Consider the following 20,631-nt stretch of genomic DNA (forward strand, 5'->3'; position numbering starts at 1 on the left):
CATCGCGAAAATTCAAGTAAATGACACCAGGTTTGGCATGTGAAAGCTATAAAAGGCAAAAAATATTTCAATGGTAGTTCGGTACCCCTCCCTCTTTTGAAAGGGACACAAATGAAATACAAATTTCTGCACATCTCGAGAACTAATCAATCAAATGAAACCAAATTTGACATGTAAAAGTTTTTAAAGCCAAAAACATGGGGGTTTGATATCCGTTTTTTTCTGTCCCATTCAAATGAAACCAAGATTTTGCTTAACTCGAGAACCAATCAAGCATATACAGCAAAATTTAGCATGTGTATGTTTTTATAGGTAACAAATATGTCCATGGTGGTTCGACACCCTCCCTCTTCTGGAAGAGAGGCTCTAATACAAATGAAACACAAATTTTGCACAACTCGAGAAACAATTAGGCAAATACAACCAAATGCGGCAGGTAGAGGTTTTTGAAGAAAAATTTTCATGGTGGTAAAACACCCCTCCCTTTTCTCAAAGGAAGGGCTTTTCTCAAAGAAAGGGCTTTTATACAAATCGAACATAAATTTCTATGGTGGTTTGGCACTTCTCCGTACTCTGAAAGGGAGGGAGGTCTCTCAGACAATTAAAACAGATATTTCTACCGGTTTCCCCAGAAACAGCCAAAAATCGACCCCAGGCGCCATTTTTAATTTAAAATGGATACTTCCGGTTCTTGGAAAATAGCTGAACATGAACGAATACCACCCAATATGGATGTTTCTAAAACCAGAATGACGCTCAGAGGTCAAAAATTGTCTCCAAACGCCGTTCCTGAATCCAACATGGCGGCTTCCGGTTTCTGAAAAACACCCAAAAACAGCAGATTTCCACTCAATATGAGTATCTCTGGAACTAAAATGATGCACAGAAGCTGGAAATCGACCACAAACATCATTTTAAATTCTAAGACGGCGACTTCCGGTGTCTGGACCACCGAAAATGCCCAAATACCATCCATTATAAATAATTTTGAATTCCAAGATGACGATTCCCGGGTTCAGGAAAACAGTCTAAAGTGACCAACTTACACTCAATATGGGTATTTCCTAAAATCAACCCCAGATACCATTTTTAATGCTAAGATAGTGAATTCCGGTTTCTGAAAAACAGCCGAAAATATTTATATTTTCCACAATCAAGGTGATGTACAGAATCTAAAAGGCGAGGATGTTGTCATTCCGATAAAACTAATTTTTGAGTCACACCATCCGCGCTACAGAGGGAATGACTGTCCGCGACGCCGTGAGTGACGCGAGAACCAAGCCAAGCTAGTTGGCGCGTTTTGCTTTGCCACTATTGGGCTTTAGTTGCGCTTCCCGCCAAAGCTGGTCATTGTTTGTGACCAGCTATAAAAGTATGCTTGCCATCTCAAATAGTCGTTAGTCAATAATCGTACGGCGGCAGCGCCGTCACGCTGCCCCGTTGTAAACATCCGTCGAATAAATGTACAGTAAAATAGTGATCATTTGTGCTGTGTCGTTGTGGCAAAAGAAAGCTCGTCCCTGGGCCGTAATTGCCCAACCCATGATGCCAAAGGGCGAAATTCAACACAACGTAGGGCCGTGCGCGATCACCAATAATTTCAAACAATTTGTCTTTTGACTTCGATCGTATCTAATATTTGAATCGTCATGCATTTGCAGACTATAAACAAATCGCAAGGATTCTATCAATTTGGAATGTTCAAAATTATTTTAACAAAGAAATCAAAAATGGACGGCATTCGAGTTATCGGTTTCAAATCGTCAAGAAGCATATGCCAAGGGCTCCTAGTTGAAGTGAATTTACTGTTGAGAATTCTCATTAAACACCACGTGTGAGTGGTCCTTAGTCAGTTTTCATCGCAGTTTTCTGTAGGTAGTGTAGAGAATTAAAAAAAGTGTGTTTTAGGGCGGTAAGACGCGAAAATAATCTCGAGACGGCCGTTGTCTAGATCTCTGTTTCGTCAGCACTAATGACACGGCACCACCCTTGGCTTACGCACCGGATCCACTCGTAAAAACGTTCTTCATCACCCGGCACTTGTCTTGTCTCTCGACGATCGATTCAAAATCGACTACCGGGAACCTTCCACTCGATTTAATTTCAACTTTCGGCGAGCCGACTTCGACGGTTTGATAAATGCGTTACTATCTGTCGATTGGGTTGGCATTTTAAATTCGACTGACATCGATTCGGCTGTGAACGATTTTTCCGGCATTTTAAACGGTCTGATAGAAGTTTTCGTCCCTAAAACACGGAACCGATCGCAGAAATATCGTCCGTGGCAGACACCGGCTTTGCGACGCTTAAAAACGTTAAAAAATTCTGCGTTGAAGAGGTTCTCAGCGAGTGGTGCCCTTATACTTCGCGAACACTACCGACAGTTAAACCACGATTATAAGAGACTTCGCCGACGGTGCTATTCTAACTACAGACTACATATGGAAGGTAAACTGCGAGCCGATCCAAAGAAATTTTGGAACTTTGTCAACGAACAACGGAAGAAATCAGGCTTTCCATCCACGATGGAATTCGCTGGTGAGAAAGCGGATAATGTTGCCTCTATTTGCAGAATGTTCGCAGTCAAATTTTCAAGCGTGTTCAGCAACGATACACCAACGGATAGGGACATTTCTGATGCTGCTAATAACGTTCCTTTCCCTGGCCGCTCCATCGCCTCGGTCAACATTGACGACAATGCTATCCTCGCCGCTGCTAGTAAATTGAAACATTCGTACTCCCCAGGCCCGGATGGTATTCCAGCAACGCTACTTAAAAAATGCATTACTGGTTTGGCCACACCGCTTTCTCACTTGTTTCGCTTATCACTCGCTACTGGTAGATTTTCCACAACTTGGAAACAGGCCTTTTTGTTTCCGGTCCACAAAAAAGGCGATCGCTCGAAAATAGACAATTATAGAGGGATTTCGGCTTTGTGTGCAATTTCGAAGCTATTCGAGCTAGTCGTCCTCCAACCAGTTTTTTCTCATTGCCAATGCTCTATTGCGGACGACCAACACGGATTTCTTCCTAAACGTTCCTGTGCTACAAACTTGCTTTGCCTGACTAGTTACGTGCTTGATAGCTTCGACAAACGATGTCAAACCGATGTGATTTACACGGACCTTTCAGCTGCGTTCGATAAAGTAAATCATCAAATCACTGTTGCCAAACTCGACCGCTACGGATTTAGTGGCAACTTGCTCCACTGGTTCGAATCCTACCTGCGAGGACGAACTCTTAGAGTAAAAATCGGCGACGAAATTTCGGAATCATTTGTTGCTACTTCCGGGATTGCCCAAGGTAGTCATCTTGGCCCGCTGGTATTTTTGTTGTATTTCAATGACGTACATCACTCGCTAAAATGTCCCCGCCTTGCCTTCGCTGATGACTTGAAACTGTTCAATGAAATCAAAAACGTCGAAGACGCCACTCATCTTCAACAACAGCTCAACTTATTTACACGCTGGTGTAAGTTGAATTGCATGATACTAAACCCCGATAAATGCTCTGTGATAACGTTTACCAGAAAGCACCGCCCACTACATTTCGATTACACATTGGATGGGACTCCAATACAGAGAGTCGAACACGTCAAGGATCTTGGAGTCCTCCTTGATTCCAAACTCACCTTCAAGCAACATATATCGTTCATTGTTGCTAAAGCCTCTAGGCAACTGGGTGTGATTTGTCGCTTGACGCGGGACTTTAGAAATATACAATGTTTAACGACACTCTACTGCTCACTTGTTCGGTCCTCGCTAGAATTTTGCTCTACTGTCTGGATTCCTCACTACAATAACGCAATTCATCGCATCGAAAGCATCCAGCGCCGGTTCGTGCGTTACGCACTTAGAATGCTCCCCTGGCGACAGCCCATGCGCAATACCCGATATGAGGACCGCTGCCAGCTTCTCCAGCTCGATACTCTCCAGCTTCGTCGAGAAACAGCACGCGCCATGGTAGTGTCGGACGTTTTGACATCCCGGATCGATTGCCCAGCCATTCTCCGCTTGATCAACCTAAACGCGCCATCTAGAAACCTGCGGAGGTCATCTACGCTGCAACTACCTTTCCGCCGCACTAACTACAGTGCTAACGGTGCCATCACTGGTATTCAGCGAGCTTTCAACCGAGTTTCATCTGCCTTTGATTTTCATCTATCTCATCGAGTTTTACGCTCAAAATTTATTTCTCTGTTTCGTAGTGTTTTATATTATTAACCATTAGGACTAGCTATTTATGTCTGTTGGTAGTTGCTTATAAATAAATAAATAGAATTATACCCTACTGAGAATTAGCGACATCAGCCATTGTTTTCGCGAACAATAAACGCACACCAGTGCGGATCGGTTTATCGGATTATCGCCGAGTAGTGATACCAGTGAGATACAACTTTGTATCGTACTTGCATACAAGTTCGACTCGCACACTATCGTGCACTGATGATACTGAGCAAGATAAAGAGATAAACAGTGCGAGGACAAGTGGAAACAATCAATTATTCTCTAACAACGACACGTGCAAAATAAACTCAACTGCCTGCCGAAGAAATAGAAGATGCCGCCTCAGGGCGGTAGAACGAACCATCCCGTTCCTGGTGAGACTAGCTTCCCGGCATTGGGTTTATTGCCCAAGGCTAACGATGAACGTTTTCTCGTACTGGAACGCACGGATGATGGTCAAACACTGGAGAAAATTTCACCGTTTCTGATTGATAAAACCATCAGAAACTGTTGTGGAGACGTCACCAGTATAAAACGAATTCGAGAGGGTAAAATCCTAATTAAAGCGAAAAATGAGAAGCAAGCACGGCAGTTACTGAAACTAAAATGCATTATCGCTGGAATAAACATAGTAGTGAAAGAACATGATACGCTAAATACATGTCGCGCAGTAATTACGTGCCGAGACCTTTTAGAAATGAAGGACGAAGAAATCTTAGAGGAAATGAAGAGCGAGAAAGTTATCAAAGTTGAACGCATCATGAAAAAAATCGACGGTGTCCTTACCAAAACTTCATCCCTGATTCTAACTATCTCAACCGCCTTGCGTCCAGATAAAATAAAGGTTGGCTTTCTTTATGTGCCGACTCGACCATATTATCCAAGACCTATGCGCTGCTTCCAATGCCTTCGATACGGATCTTGGACGAGATTGTAAAGCAGAAAAAACATGTGTGAATTGTGGAGACAACTTTCACGGTGACGATTGCACCAAAAAAGCGAAATGCGTTAATTGTCAAAAGCCTCATAAAGCAACAAGTACTGACTGTGATATGTGGAGAAAAGAAACTGCAATTATTCATCTGCGAATTGATAATAACATACCCTACCGAGATGCCAGAAAGTTGTATGAACAACAAAACCAAACGAGATTAAGTTACGCCTCTACAACAGCGCTAGGTGCTGATGGATGCAAATGCAAATGCACATGCAATAAAACCCCAGAGAATTTTAGAACAACCGAAGTTGTGTTGGTCACACCGCAACCCATGCAGAACATCCCAGAGCCAACTGGAATTACGGATATCGCTGACGAAGAGAGAACTCCCACGAATACCGCCAAATCACAAGCCAGCACGAGTGAAGATAACACCCCACCACCACCGAAACAGAAAAAAACCAAAACAGTTATGAAAACTAGAACGGAGAATAATTTCACAGACAACTGCAGCCAAGGAAGTACATTACGACCCAGCAATACAGGAGAAAATCTGGTAGACCTAGGAAACAACCGCAAAAACTTACACAGGATACCACTGAGCCAGAAGAAAAAAATAGCGAGATAGACATGGTCTAAGAAAAAAAAATCTCAAATCATGATGCCTAACACAACACAAACCCCGCAAAATAACGTACAATCAACGCACCCCAGTGTAGTATCTTGGAATTTCCAGGGACTAAAAACAAGTCGAGCAGATTTAAAAATAGTTTGTAAAGAAAACAACCCGATAGTGCTTTGCTTACAAGAAACAATGTGCTCTAATCAGCGAGACGCCAGCATCAAAGGATATACATCGTACCACCGAAAACGAAGTGAAGGAAGTAGGGCAGCAGGAGGTGTCATCATAGCAGTTCAACTAGACGTAGACAGTGAGGAACTAGAATTAGAAACCGATCTGGAGGCAATTACCTTTAAAGTAAGTGCTCCTCTTAGCTGCACAGTATTAAATATTTATCTCCCTCCAGGAAAACAAATCAGACCTGCACAAGTTGCAGATCTACTCTCTCAAACACCCGGCCCAATCTTAATAGTAGGAGACTTGAATGCGCACCACCCACTATGGGGGTCGCGAAACATCAGTCAGAGAGGAAAAGAAATCGAACAGGTCATACAAGATTTCTCTTTAGCCGTACTATACAACCTTCGTTAGTCAGTCAACAGGGAAAGGTTCCTGTATTGACGTCGCGTGTTGTTCTTTGAAACTAGCTGGAAGATTTGATTTTAACGTAGCAATCGACACCCACGGCAGTGACCATTACCCAATCATAATTTCACTCCCAGACTCTTCACAGAACACTAAAACGAGAATAAGGTGGAAAATTAACGAAGCGAACTGGGATCTATATCAATCCACAGTTGAATTCACGCACAAGGAGAGCGCTGAAGAACAGATAGCCCACATAACATACCAAATCAAAAAAGCGGCCGAGATAGCGATACCTAGAACATTGGGCCGTACCGGAAAAAAACTGTACCCTGGTGGAATGAAACAGTAGCGAAAGAAGTACACAAGAGACGAAAAGCGCTCAGGAAACTTAAAGCTTGCAAGGGAACTGTTATGGAAAAACAGCAGCACATCGAGAATTTTTGCATAGCAAGGACAAAAGCAAAAGAAGCTATTGCAGAGGCACGCGCAAACTCATGGAAAGACTTTGTGAGTTCATTTACAGAGAAAACACCAGTTAAAGAATTGTGGAAAAAATATAGAGCCATACAAGAAAAACAACAAAAAACGAACATCCCAGCAATAAAGTATCAAAACCAAGTAACATCAAACGGCTTAGAAATCGCAGAAGCGTTCGCTGAATATTTCGAAAAAATCGCTCAGAACGAAAGCTACGATCCAGATTTTCGAAATTATAAAGAAAACGTTGAAAAGCAAACGTTGCAAATATTACCAGTACCAGATGCGGATTACAATAACAGTTTTACACCGACTGAATTGGAAGAGGCGCTTTACGGGCTACGGGGCTCATCCCCAGGGCCTGATGACATCCACTACGTAATGATTATGAACCTACCTTTTGATTGCAAGAGAAAATTACTAGAAACATTTAATCGACTTTGGGAGCAAACGGTATATCCAGATAGCTGGACAAAATCGAATGTCGTCCCAATCTATAAAGGCAAAGGCGAAAGATGTAACCCCAAAAGTTACCGTCCTATATTCTTAAACAGCTGTATCGGTAAAGTGTTTGAGAGGATGATAAACAATCGCCTTATACACGTACTAGAGTCACAGAAATTATTACATAATAACCAGTTTGCATTCAGAAAGGGCCGGACAACAACGGATCATTTGTTTGAAATAGAACAGCATATTCGTGAAGCTATGAGCAGAAATCACTATGCACAAGCAGTATTTCTGGACATAACGAAAGCATATGACACCGTCTGGAGGAGGTTAGTCTTGGAAAGACTGACAAGCTGGGGAATAGGAGGACTATCAGTACATTACCTGCAACAGTTACTTAATAGAAGAACATTCTCGGTGGTAGTTAACGGAGAAAAGTCGTCAGAAAAACTACTAGAAACTGGACTTTGTCAAGGATCCGTTCTCAGTGTTACACTTTTTTTAATTGCAATAGATTCAGTAACGGAAAAGTTTCCCGATGAAATACGAATATTGATGTACGCGGATGACATCGTAATCATCACCAGCGGGCCGATATGTTCAATATTGGAAACGCGCCTTAAAATGGCATTAATGCATATTCAAAAATGGCAGCTTAGGACAGGATTTAAAATCTCTGCAGAAAAAAGTGCAACCGTTCTATTCCGTAATCAGAGATGCAGAAAACCGAAGGATGCGACGATACTGTACCCAAACTCCCAACAGATACCTCGGAAGAACAGTCACAGATGCCTCGGAGTGAAGCTAGATCAACATCTACTTTTCAGAGAGCATGTCGAGGAAGTAAGAGCGTCTTGTCTACAACGCATTCAAGTCATCCGAATGGTTGCATCGACACAATGGGGTGATGATCGCCAAACTCTAGTCAAATTATACAAAGCTACGGTAGTTGAAAAACTACTATACGCATCTCCCATCATATCATCAACAGAGGATCAGGTATTGAAGCGATTGGAAACTGTGCACAACGCAGGTCTGCGTTTGATTTGCGGAGCTTTCCATACGAGCCCTATTGAAAGCATACAAGCTGAAATTGGAATACCAAAGCTGCGGTATCTCATAGAACAACGTCTAGCGATTTTCACAGCCAGGAAAACAGCAATTCTTCGCCAGCACACTCCAAGTGAAGATGAAATTTCAACAGACCCCAGTAGTGATAGCAGCTCTGGATAACTGTGGAACTCAAATCAACGGACGATTTATTCAAACACAAAGGAGAGAGGCAAAGAAGTCTTAGACAACCTCAATATAACTTTACCAACCCAAAAAATATTTTATAGACCAACCAGTGCTCCTTGGGAAAGATTCTCGATTTCCACAGACAAAAACATGCTACTAAAAACCAAAAGTGGATCATCAGTTAGCGAATTGAAACAGTACTTCAACGAATTAAAGAACACCAAATATAAGGTATCCCTGGCCATATACACGGATGGCTCGAAACAAGGTGAACGGTGTGGATATAGCGTAGTGTGCGGAGACACAATAATTCGCAAAAGAATCAACGATCTATGCAGTATATTTCAAGCAGAGTGCCAAGCACTAAAAGAAGCGATGCTATGGATATTGTAACAAAATACCGTAGGAACATACGTCGTTTGCACAGACTCACTTAGCTCAATCGAATCACTTGTAAACAGCAACATAAACAGTATATGGCGAGACGTGATGGCAATTTTATACAGCAGAGTAACCAGTAACGGATCAGCTGTAACTTTTTGTTGGGTACCAGGCCACATTGGTATCACTGGCAATGAAAGAGCGGACGAGGAAGCAAAAAAGGCACTTCAAGAACCTCTTCAGCCAGGCGAGCCAGTAGAACACAGGGAACTTAGAAAACACATTAAAACAGCAATTTTGGAAAAATGGCAGCAAAACTGGAACAGGACTACCGACAACAAACTACGAGTAATAAAAAACATAATAATTCCGTATCAATCTGCACTCGAGGGTTGCAGGAGAGATAATGTGGTCTGAGGCTGAGAATCGGGCACACCAAGCTGACACATGGATACCTGCTAGAAAGAGAAGAACAACCAAAATGCCAGTGGTGCAATTCTAGGCTTACAGTGAAGCATATTATTCAGTTTTGTCCATCTCTTGATGCTGAAAGAGCAGCAGTTGGACTCCCAGCCAACATTCGAGAAGCTTTAGCCGACGACACCAACAGGGTCTCAGAAGTTCTAAATTTTATAAAAAGGATTGGTATTTTCCACAAAATTTAACTTATAAGGATAGGAGAGAACATGATATGTAAATATAAATTTTTTTGTAATTTTCTTTCACGGAATAACAAATAGTTAAAAGGTCCTTAAAATAAATATAATAATAATAATAAAAATGGGCGGAATGAAGTTTGCCGAATCAGCTAGTATAAGAATGAAAAGAATATATTTTGGTTACAGTAAGGTCTTTTTTACACGAAGGATGCGTTCCAAATTTGTATGGGATCGCGTGAAAAAGACTTTTGCGAGTTGCAAATATGACGAAAAAAACCGTTTTAAAATGTTTGAATTTCATTTTAATATGATAGTGGTCAATCTAGAGACTAAAATTCAACATTTTAAGTTTTCAGTATTTATTTATTTATTTGTAAATTTTTTTGAAAACGAATATATCACCTTTGGTCTAAAACGGAAAACGTGATAGAAATGAGGTCGATATCTTGTACCGTTGAAGCTCATTTTTAAACATCTATATCTTTTTTACAAAAACTACAAAAGATTACCTAAACAATGCAACCGGTCAGATCATGGAGAAATCAAGAACAAAATCTAAATTAATCCACCTAGCGGTCAGACCCAGCCTTTCTCATTCAAACTTATTATTTGTGAAAATAGATTTACATGAACGCTTCAATCCAATAAAGGTATATTCACTCTGTGAGTTCTAAAATATTGATGTTGTAATTGAAGTTTAAAATATGAAATTTGACGTAATTAACATTACTTAAGTGCTTAAGGAAAAGCGGAATAAAAGAAATGACTCTTAATTTCGAACAATTTAATCACGAGCGATACCGGGAATGTTCAAATAGTGTGATACCACATTTAAATTATGTTGAGGCCACATATATTAAACATAGCAGGTATAGTTGGTCGGCGTGCGACCAGACCGATCCGAGCGCCAAACACATTGTTTTGAGTAATTAGCATTAGAAGTTTGACCACCCATAAATTAATCGTGTTTGAACTTATCATTAATACAATGCTAACACGTAATGGACAGGGATCAATGAATGTCCTGTTATCATAACTACACGAAAAATAGCAATAATTGATAAAATATTTGGTTTTTATTTTTGACAGCTATGCACTCAGTTCACTCTGGTCGAACAAAAATTTTAAAAATTGGTCTTCAGTTCGGTCTGGTCAAACGTATTTACTACAACATATCAACTTGACTATTAAACAAGCTAATTTTTCTCACTAGTCAAACGTAATACATAGATATCAATGCTACCTTAACTCCCAGTCCAATCTGTATCAAAAATTATACAGCTGATAGACAAGCAAAGCTTTATTTCTGTTGCTCTATTTCCTGAAGCCAAAGCGCACCAAGTGCTAAGTGTTAAGATAGTATCAATATGAAATGCTCTGGTATTTTGAAGCGGGTAATGTCTAATTTTATTGATTTAACATATATTAACGCTCAAGTGTGGTCCCCGTGGCTCTGTGGTTAGCGATGTCGGTCGGCTAGCTCCCCCACACGGTTGTGATATCGGGTTCGATTCCCGATCGGGTCGAGGTTCTTTTCGAGCTGGAAATTTTCTCGACTCAGCACTGGGGCACGTTGTATCGTTGTACTTATCCTACACATACAAAATGTGCCAAAAACAATATCGATAACGAATTCTCTCAACTGATATAGTTGATCGAGACCGCTATTAGCCCCAAGGCTAAGCGTGCGATATTGTTTTTTTTTTGTTTAACCCAGTCCTGACGTTTGTTCCAAGAAAAATTGAATTTTATTTGAAAAATATCAAATGGAAATAAAATGCACTTGGTTCGGTCTGGCTCAACAAGATCTTAAAAAAAAGTGATGTGCCCATTGAAACGAAGTTCGGCTCTACGAAAACCACCAGGCTGTTTATTTTTCTAATTCTGATGACAGTCGTATTAACGAGCTGTCCGGAGCGGAGAAATCAGTTACTGGTTAAAATAAATCGCAAAGTTTGTTTTTAAATCACAAACCATCACTTTCTTTAGATGCCATGTCTGTGTTTACGGTTCACTCTGGTCGAACGCAATTTCGTTCTTTTCACAAAGTGCCACAGAGATTTTTCAGTATAACACGCCTATGAACTGTTCAAATGATTTTATTCTTTAATGGAACATAGATTATCAGTTTGCACATCCACTGGTGCTAATAACTCAATTTTAAAGAAAATGGCGCTTGGCTCGGTCTGGTCGCACGCCGACCAGTTCTAAATAGTCTTTGAATTTCGTTTCTTCCCGATCAGTCGAAAATATCAGGATTATAACAAAGCTTGATATTTTGTTACGAACTTTTTTAATCAGCTTGTGTTCTAAACTTGGTCTCGTTAATAGTTAAAAAATCAAAACTCCTAGCAAAATTACTTACTGATTATTACAAATTATAGCAAGTTTTGTAAGGTTTTTGGCAGAAAAAGATCAGGATTAGTTAGGGCATCTTCAGCGGTGGTCTATTTTTGAAACAACTTTATACTAGATTTACACCAGCGAAACCTGAATAGAACCAGCTAATATAGACCAACTTTTAGTTCTCCGCACCGGTGTTGTATATCTTGTTGTTTTAAACCGCTGACATCTGTCACACTGTCAACAATTCAATACCCCATGCAATCAGTTTATGAGACTTGTTATAATAAAAAGCACTCAATATTTAACAAACGGAAATTCGATAATTTTTACGCACATTAAACGATTACTTTGGCAAGACACTTTATATCCACATGACTTCATGATTTGACGGTTTGACCCGAGCGTCAGTGACATTTCTCGGGATGGATTGGTATGATTATGGTATGTTCATCTTCGTATGGTATGGTATGGTATGGTATGTTCATCTTCCATTTTCTTCTCATCAATCTTTCGGAATCTTGCAGTTCTTTAAACTTGGGTTCAGTTTTGAAGATATTGAAACAAGCCTGCATTTTGAACGTTTTCAGTTCAGTGTCTTCGAGGAACATTTTTCTGGCCTCTTAAGTGGTTAATTTTCTTTCTCAGAAAACCCACAAAAATGAATTGTGAATTGTCATAAAAAATCTTTGTTTATTCCCCAACACTCGCAAAACGCTTATATGGAAATGAGGTAATTAAGATATGACATTTTACCCACCTAATGGTAGCGTACAAAGGGTTTCAGAACGATCTATTTCTTGTTCCAAAAATTGACGGAAATAGAACAAAACGTATACCAGTTTCAAATTTTTTCAATTTAGATCTGGTATAAAACAAAATTTACACCACCGGTGCAACAGTGAATATGAGTTTGTTCCAAAAAAATAAAACAAAACAACGATTTGGATCACCGCTGAAGATGTGCTTAGAATGTACAATATTTTGTTAATTGAATAACAAATTTCGGTATAAATATGCTTTAAAAAATCACACTTTTGAACATTCAATTGTATAACAAAATTTGATATAAATCTCTATTTATTTTCATTCTGGCATATCAAAAATATTACAGGCTTTGTTATTTCTATCAAGTTCAGACATATTTGTGTTACCTGTTTGTTATAATCGTTTGATCGGGTTTCCATAACTTTTGAACCACATTTGTTATTTGTTAGTTTTAAAGATGACTCGTTCGTGTGATGCAAGTTTTTGTTCAAATACATCGTGTAATCTTTGAGATAATAAACTTTCGTTGTTTTAACAACAATTTAACGGTTGCTAAAGTTCGATTATAATCAAATGAATTGGGAAGTATAGGTCCAGCCATCTCTGAGAAAAGTGAGTAAGAGTAATAAGTTGCACAAACACACACACAAACACACACACACACACACACACACACACACACGCACACACACACACACACACGCACACACACAAACATACACAAACACACACACACACACACACACACTAAAGTCGCTTTTTACGCTTTTTACGCGGGGAATACGTGCGCCTTAAAAAAAAGTGAAACTTTCGGAATCCGCGCTAAAATAAACGCGCGTAAATTCCAGAATCCGCGTAAAAAAGCCGCATAATAAACCGCGGTAAAAGCAACCCTAGTGTATATTGTTTTTTTTTTTAATATTTTTTTTAATTTATGACATAATAGTTACAGTAAAAGTCCTATGATACCAAATGTGTATAAGAACTTTCTAAACCGCTACACCTTCCATACGACACTAATTTTGTGAAAATAAAACAGCCTGTTCATTTGATATACCTAATGTTTTTTTTAAATCGGTAGTGTAGTTTCTGAGATAATAAGTTTCGTGATTTTTACATTTTGATACATTACAGACAAAGTTACATTCCGATTACAATAAAATTCGATAGAGTGTTATGAGGCAGCTAGACCTCTTACTTGACACTAATTTTGTGAAAATCGGTTAAGCCAACTCTGAGAAAAGTGAGTGAGTTTAAGTATTCTTCGGAATATGTTTCTTTTCAAAGCTAGATTTCAAATTTTTAAACAAAACAGGCAAAGTAAGCGCCCGATTGCAAAACAAATCAATAGGGTCTTATGAGGGAACTAGACCTTCCATTAACCACTGCTTTTATGAAAATCGGTCCAGCCATCTCTGAGAAACATGAGTGAGATTAAACAGTCTCCAAAACATGTTTCTTTCCATATTTTTTGAACCACATGTTCAATTTTTTGTTCAAGGAGTAAATGTAGTAATGAAGATAGAAAATTAAAGTAACTGAAAATATGATAGTAGAAACTACGAAAAATATGGTTCAGCATGTGGGACCCGAGCCCACAACTTCCAATATCCGGTCAGATGTGCTCCGAAGTTGTGGATTCGTGCCAAGTACTGAACTATATTTTTCGTAGTTTCTACTATCATATTTTCAGTTAATTTAATTTTCTATCTTCATTACTACATTTACTCCTTGAACAAAAAATTAAAAATAGCATGACTATGCTTAAAGTAAAAAAAACACACATGTTCAATCTTTATAAAAATCTAAGTTTTAAGGGTTTTTGAGGTAGCTCGTTCATTTGAAACCAATTTTGTTCAAATCGGTTCTGTATTTTTCGAGATAATGATGTTTCATGATTTTTACATTTTGATACATAACCTCTAAACCAACCACCGATTACAATAAAATTTGATAGAGTTATATGGGACAACAAGACCTTTCATTTGCAATTAATTTCATGAAAATCGGTCCAGCCATCTCTGAGAAAAGTGAGTGAGAATAAAAATCTGCACATACACACACATACAGAAAATGCTCAGTTCGTCGAGCTGAGTCGAGTGATATATGCCATTCGGCCCTTTGGAGCACTTTTATATCTCCGGTTTTGAAGGTGATTGCTATACCTTTCTAAGAGATAGGCAAAAATATCATAACTATTTTGAAAAAAAAAAAATTTTTTTTGTTAATATTTTTTTGTGGGGCATGTTTTTTGGAAGGACATAATTATTATCTACAACTTTGCTGAAGACACTATGCCGAGCATTCAAACCGTTTTGGCTGTAGAAATATTTCTAATTTCCAGTAGAGCACTCTATGGGGAATTAAAAATATTTTATAGTCAAAACGGTTTGTTTGATTGGCACAGTCTTTTTTGGCAAAGTCGCAGATAAATGTTATGTCCTTCCATAAGAAAATGTACCCTGAGAAAAAAGTTAATTTTTTATATCTAAATATCATTACTTGTTTTCTTGATTTCTCCATGATCGTTTCATAAAATTGAATTATATTTTTTTAAATTACCCTATTGAGACTATTAATTTTTAATTTTTTCTTCCAACTTGTTTAAAAAAAAATTATAGCGTATATTTTTTTTTTGGAAAGACAAAACTATTATCTAGAGCTTTGTCGAAGACGTCACACCGACCAAACAAACCATTTTGGCCCTAAAAATATTTGTAATCATTAATACCTTCCCAAATTAGCATTTTTCAATATCTTCTAAAAAACAAGTCGTGTTACAAAAAATTAAACCAACAGTACGAAATGGCACCTTTTGTCTATAGAAACGTTTATGCAAATTTTCAGCCAAATAAAAAATGAGAATTTGAAAAAAAAATTTAAAACTGGGACATTTTTTGTGGATCTGCTCTTCATTTTTATTTTCTCTGAGGACCTCTATTACAGTGCATTCAAAATTTAGTAGTCTAATCAATCGTTGGCCAATGATCGAGCTTTCGATCGGAGACTGCCCATCAGCTTCAGTCACAGATTGATCTGCTGGCTTCACATATTAATATTTATCGCCACCGTGCCTTTAAGTAGTGCGATGCCAAATCTGGCCAAAAAAGTACTGGGACATCATGTTTACGGATCATGGGCAACAGGAATTGTTGTTCTTTTTTGAGCTTTTACATCATTAGTTCAAAATCTCAAGACAATGTTATAGCTTAATTGTTTGTTGCCGAGCGAAACAGTATTCATTTAAACCCCTAATCACCTCTAAGACTATGAGTTAAATTTCTATCGTTTACTTTAAGAAACAAATCTAAGAATTCTCTAAGGATCATGAGATAAATCGGAGTGGAATTGACCACCAAATCCACGCAATCTACTACGAATGTGGTATTGTTCGATATGTACTCGGCAAATGATGATTTTATAACTAGAAAATATCACCCACAGCTACTTTGGAAAAGAAAATAAAAAATTTGGGTAAAAATCTATTCATTTTGGTTCACGAGATGAAATTTTCCAATTTTGCTCTTATTTGATCATCGGTCGATCGATTTTAATTCGGTTTGTTACATAGATTCAAAAATAAGCCCAAAATATATTTTTTTTATGTTTAGTAAAAAGGGCAATGTGTGTAATGTAACGAGGATGTGAAAATTAAACAAGGACAGAAGGTGTGACTTAGACTAAGAACAAAATTTCTTCACCCAGACGGAACCCGTAATCTCCGATGTCTACGCCATGGTGTTTTGGCTAATTAAACTATTGGGATGGTCCAGTTTGGAAGAGGAAAAATTTTTCTAAGTCTAAGTCACACCTTCTCTCTCTATTAATTTTTCGCATCCTCGTAACATTACATACATTGCCACTTTACTAAACTAAAAATATAGTCATAAAATGGAATTTGCTCGTAAATTATTTTCTTGTAAATTTTATTTTTGGTAAATCATCAGTATTACATTACTGGTGTCGATGAAAGCTTCGCTTTTATGGCTTTTATAAAACTTTGGTCACACTGAAAATAAATTTTAGTTTATTCCACGAGAACGTATGTTTTATATACAAAACATTTTGTTGTTTTCTGCAACGAAACCAATGCGTAATAAATATGAAGGTACTTTCGTCAGAACTGTCAAAACTATTACAGATTTATATTCGTATACGTAACGAAAGGTTTTAAAAATGAACGCAATCAATCGTACAAAGAATGCTGCATAATGTAAATAGTACGAAAAATTAGTAAGCTTACGCAATAATGTATACATAATACGAAATCAAAAATAAAAGAGTGGCTTGATTGATCATCACCGGTTTGCCACAACGCGATTCTAGTTCTATCGATTGCGAGAGAGCGACGACGCGCGCTTTCCAACTTAACCCCAGAGACGTACAAATGTTCACGAAAGTTATTTCAATACGAAACCTGAGCGAAGGGTATATGTATCTCGGCGGTTCTATCGATGCGAGAGTGATGTTGTTTCAGAAGCATATAAATGTTCTCTTACCTCATCGTGGGAAAGCAACGGATTCGGATCAAGTGAAGGAGTGGAACTCACGACCATCTTATCAAAGCGGACTCTGTAACCATGTGGCTACCAGCTCTGTTCATACGAAATCAAAAATAGCAGAACACATTCAAGTCATTACTCGTTGTCATCCACGTTCATACGAAAGTACATTCGTGAATTGGCCAAATTATGTGTAAGTTGCAGTTCTATTCTATAACTTGCAATACGAATGTTCTATACAACCAGCAAAAGTGCTGTACAATCTACGAATTCCATGTTTACGAAATGTGCGTGCAGAGAATAACGAAAAAATATTTTCAGTGCAGTTCTTCAAGTTTAATGTAATTTACCCTAAAATACGTTCACTTCAAGTAAATTCAACAATTATTTGGCATTATTGAACCTGTTCTATCAAATTTGATTTGGACGCTAGAGAAATTTTAAGAGAATATATCAAAAGGCTTCGTGCATCCAAGGGTTAGCTTTGACAGGTACGTGATTTCCGTGAAAATTGTATTTGAGGACCTATAAACATTATCTTGTGATATAAGATTGGCATCTTTAAATCAGTACTTTTTATCACAAATTTTTGAGTGATCAGTTTCACCTCATTTCACGGAACATCGATGGTTAGAGGCTTATACCATTGAGGCCAATGTTTGATAGTGGAATATTTGTTTTCAAAAATATTATTCATTCTAATTTATGGAAGGGAGGACCAGTTTTATAGAACTACTGAATAACTTGTCACTTGTGAAAAACAAGAACACTGTTTTACTAGGAGTAATCATACAACAATACAAAAAAAATTGATAATGGTAATTTGTCATGGTTTGTCAATTATAAATAGTGAAGATTGTACGACTTAGAGATTGAACATGAACATGTAACTGGTTTCGCGTGAAATTTTTGTACATAAAAGAGCGAAACACACATGTTTATAGATCATGTTATCAAACAATGTGATTCAAATTAGAGTGAAAGGTTAAAATAATTCTGGAAGCAATTTTTCATCTTTTGAATCCACACTAAACGTAATTTGCATTATTCCATTATCAGCCATTCACAAGTCTTCTCGGCTATTTGAAGCCTGGAACGTTCCCAAAACAAATTCAGTACGCTCAGTTGTATCTCCAATTTGACACCGTAAATCAGTCTATTAGGTTGCGACCGCATCCCTTATATAAAGTCATTTCACTTCATTTTCAGCCGGAACTATACCGTGTGATACCGGCAGACACTGGAAGGTCCATTCTGTGATAGAACTCGAAGCACCACTCACGACACATCCACGACCATCGAGAAGATGAAAATACTCGGTCTCAGACTTGTGTCACCGACATCGGCGACGATGACAACGACGATGGCGGCGCAAAATGTCTCCTACCACCCGCAGTGTCATTTGCCTTCCATCAAGTTGCCGCTACTGTTTCTGGTACTGTATGTCGCCGTCGCTTCTATGGGTCCCGCAGGGAGCAGACAATTCATTCAAATTATTTTTTATTCTTTTTTTATCAACCACTTCCATCCATTCAATGGTTTCCATATCACTAACACAGAGCTCGTCACTCCCTATTGCGGTTCAGAGTAAAGCTTGCCTACCGTTCGGACAAAATAATATGCACCAGCACTTGAGGGTGTTTATGATTATGGGTTAAAGTAATTTGTTCTAATCCAGAGTCACTGTTATTCAATTCACTACTGGGATAAAATTGCGCTTCTCAACCGCTTTGTCGTTACTCTTTGTCTCCTGATAAATTTCTATCACCCTGCAGCACGAAATAACACCGTGAAATATTGAAATGATGCTTTACTTCTTGCACGAATTCAGGAGTGTCTTAATTTTGAACCGCTTGTCACTTTTATTTTTCACTTTATGGTGTCACCGGTCGTAAAATCTTATTTTATTGTTTGGGGAACAGCACGAAACACTGACCTTCCTACCTTATTAGGCTTAAGTTTCACACTGCAAAACACAATGCAGAGGAGAGGCACAATTTGATAATTAGTGGTAATGATAAAATTTAATTCCACTCCAAGTTGAAAAAAAGAAAACAAACCATTGAAATATCTTCACCTTTTTTTTGTTCGTCTGCTCGCCGATGGTCACGACACCCTTGATATCCTTGCTGTGTATCACCTTTTCTAGGGTGCCGATTTCTCTGCTTCGCTGGCCCGTAAAACGCGAAGCACTTTTGCTCCAGCCAAGATTCAATTATTCGCACTCTATTGCTTCCGCACAATAAAAATCTATAGCACCCTCCGCGCTCCACAGCAGCTCTCACTGTGGTCAGCGAAAAGCTAGAAAGCACCTCCCCCACCTGTCGCGGTGGCACTAGTCGAGCTGTCTTCCTGTCCCAAAGGAAAATCACGAACTTGCACGCAATGAACAATGGCTGTGAACTGTCCGCACTCTGCTAGCTACCGCGCGTAAACCAACTTAACCCGAACACACAACGTCGCAGAACCTCGCACAACCGTCACCGTCAGTCACGGAGAAACAAAGGATGGTTTGAAACACACCTTTAACCAAGCCCCACCAGAAGGATGCACTTAGACAGGGGATACAGTATAATAAATGATGGTTATCCTGCAGTATGTGAGAGTGTGAGTGCACACGCGGTACAACAGATAGAATCAGAAAACACTTTTATTTTGCGGTATGATGTTCAAGTAAGGAACGAAACAAAACCACGTCCACCTGGAAGCGAGCCGTTTTCTCTACTGAAAAACTGAACCGAAAGCGAACTGTGACTGACTAACGGAGTGACCCCACCGTACCAGTAGTCTCGACAAGGTTGCGTCCATTCATTATATATACGGATGGCTCTCCCGGAAGCTAGCGAATGGCAGTACCCTGAAAACGATCCACCAGTTGCAAAAGTGCGCGAGTCATCCTCGTTAGATGCAGAGAGTGAGCAATTGCGAGCGAGAGAAAGAAAATATGAGAAATTTAGAGACAGGAAGTGAGCGTGGGGAACTCTCCTCAATAAGGATTCGCTACCCATACAGGGTAAGCATTAAGTCTCGAAAGCTTTCAACGCAGAAATGGTTTTCGAAAAAGCTCAACGCCATGCACCGTGACAGCATTTGTGTTGGCTGTATTACTAATAGGATCAATCAAAGCGGCGAGATTTTCAAGGTTATTAACTTATTTAGTTTGTCATTATCATAGATTATATCAATCACGATAATGAACACTTGATTGTGATAACTTGCTAGGGTGAAAATTATGAGGATTATTATAAGGATGCGGAAAAAATGTTTGATGTCTGCAGGTTAAATCACACGAACCTTCCCTAGTAGCCTTCACCGGATCTTATTATCATGCACCATTGCCTGTCAAGTTGGTATCGGATTCCATATTACCTGAAACGGTTTCCTAGCTTGGAGAGACAGTAAAATTCGACAGAAATCAGTTTTTGCATGGAAACCATCG

At 38.8% G+C, this 20,631-nt stretch overlaps 1 protein-coding gene across 3 annotated transcripts in view; it reads right to left on the reverse strand.

Annotated features, from left to right (window-relative positions):
• LOC129724512 (leucine-rich repeat-containing G-protein coupled receptor 4-like) overlaps window positions 1-19,990 on the reverse strand; it is an 85,041-nt gene extending 65,051 nt beyond the window's left edge. For 2 of the 3 annotated variants that reach the window (XM_055679469.1, XM_055679467.1), the window contains exon 1: window positions 19,270-19,990. The gene's annotated coding sequence lies outside the window, so the exon portion shown is untranslated. Of the gene's footprint in view, window positions 1-19,252 lie in introns of all 3 variants that reach the window. The other variant, XM_055679468.1, reaches the window with a different exon arrangement.
• Window positions 19,991-20,631: the final 641 nt, after the last annotated feature.

The sequence above is a fragment of the Wyeomyia smithii genome, chromosome 2, assembly GCF_029784165.1.
Source record: "Wyeomyia smithii strain HCP4-BCI-WySm-NY-G18 chromosome 2, ASM2978416v1, whole genome shotgun sequence".
NCBI lineage: Eukaryota > Metazoa > Arthropoda > Insecta > Diptera > Culicidae > Wyeomyia > Wyeomyia smithii.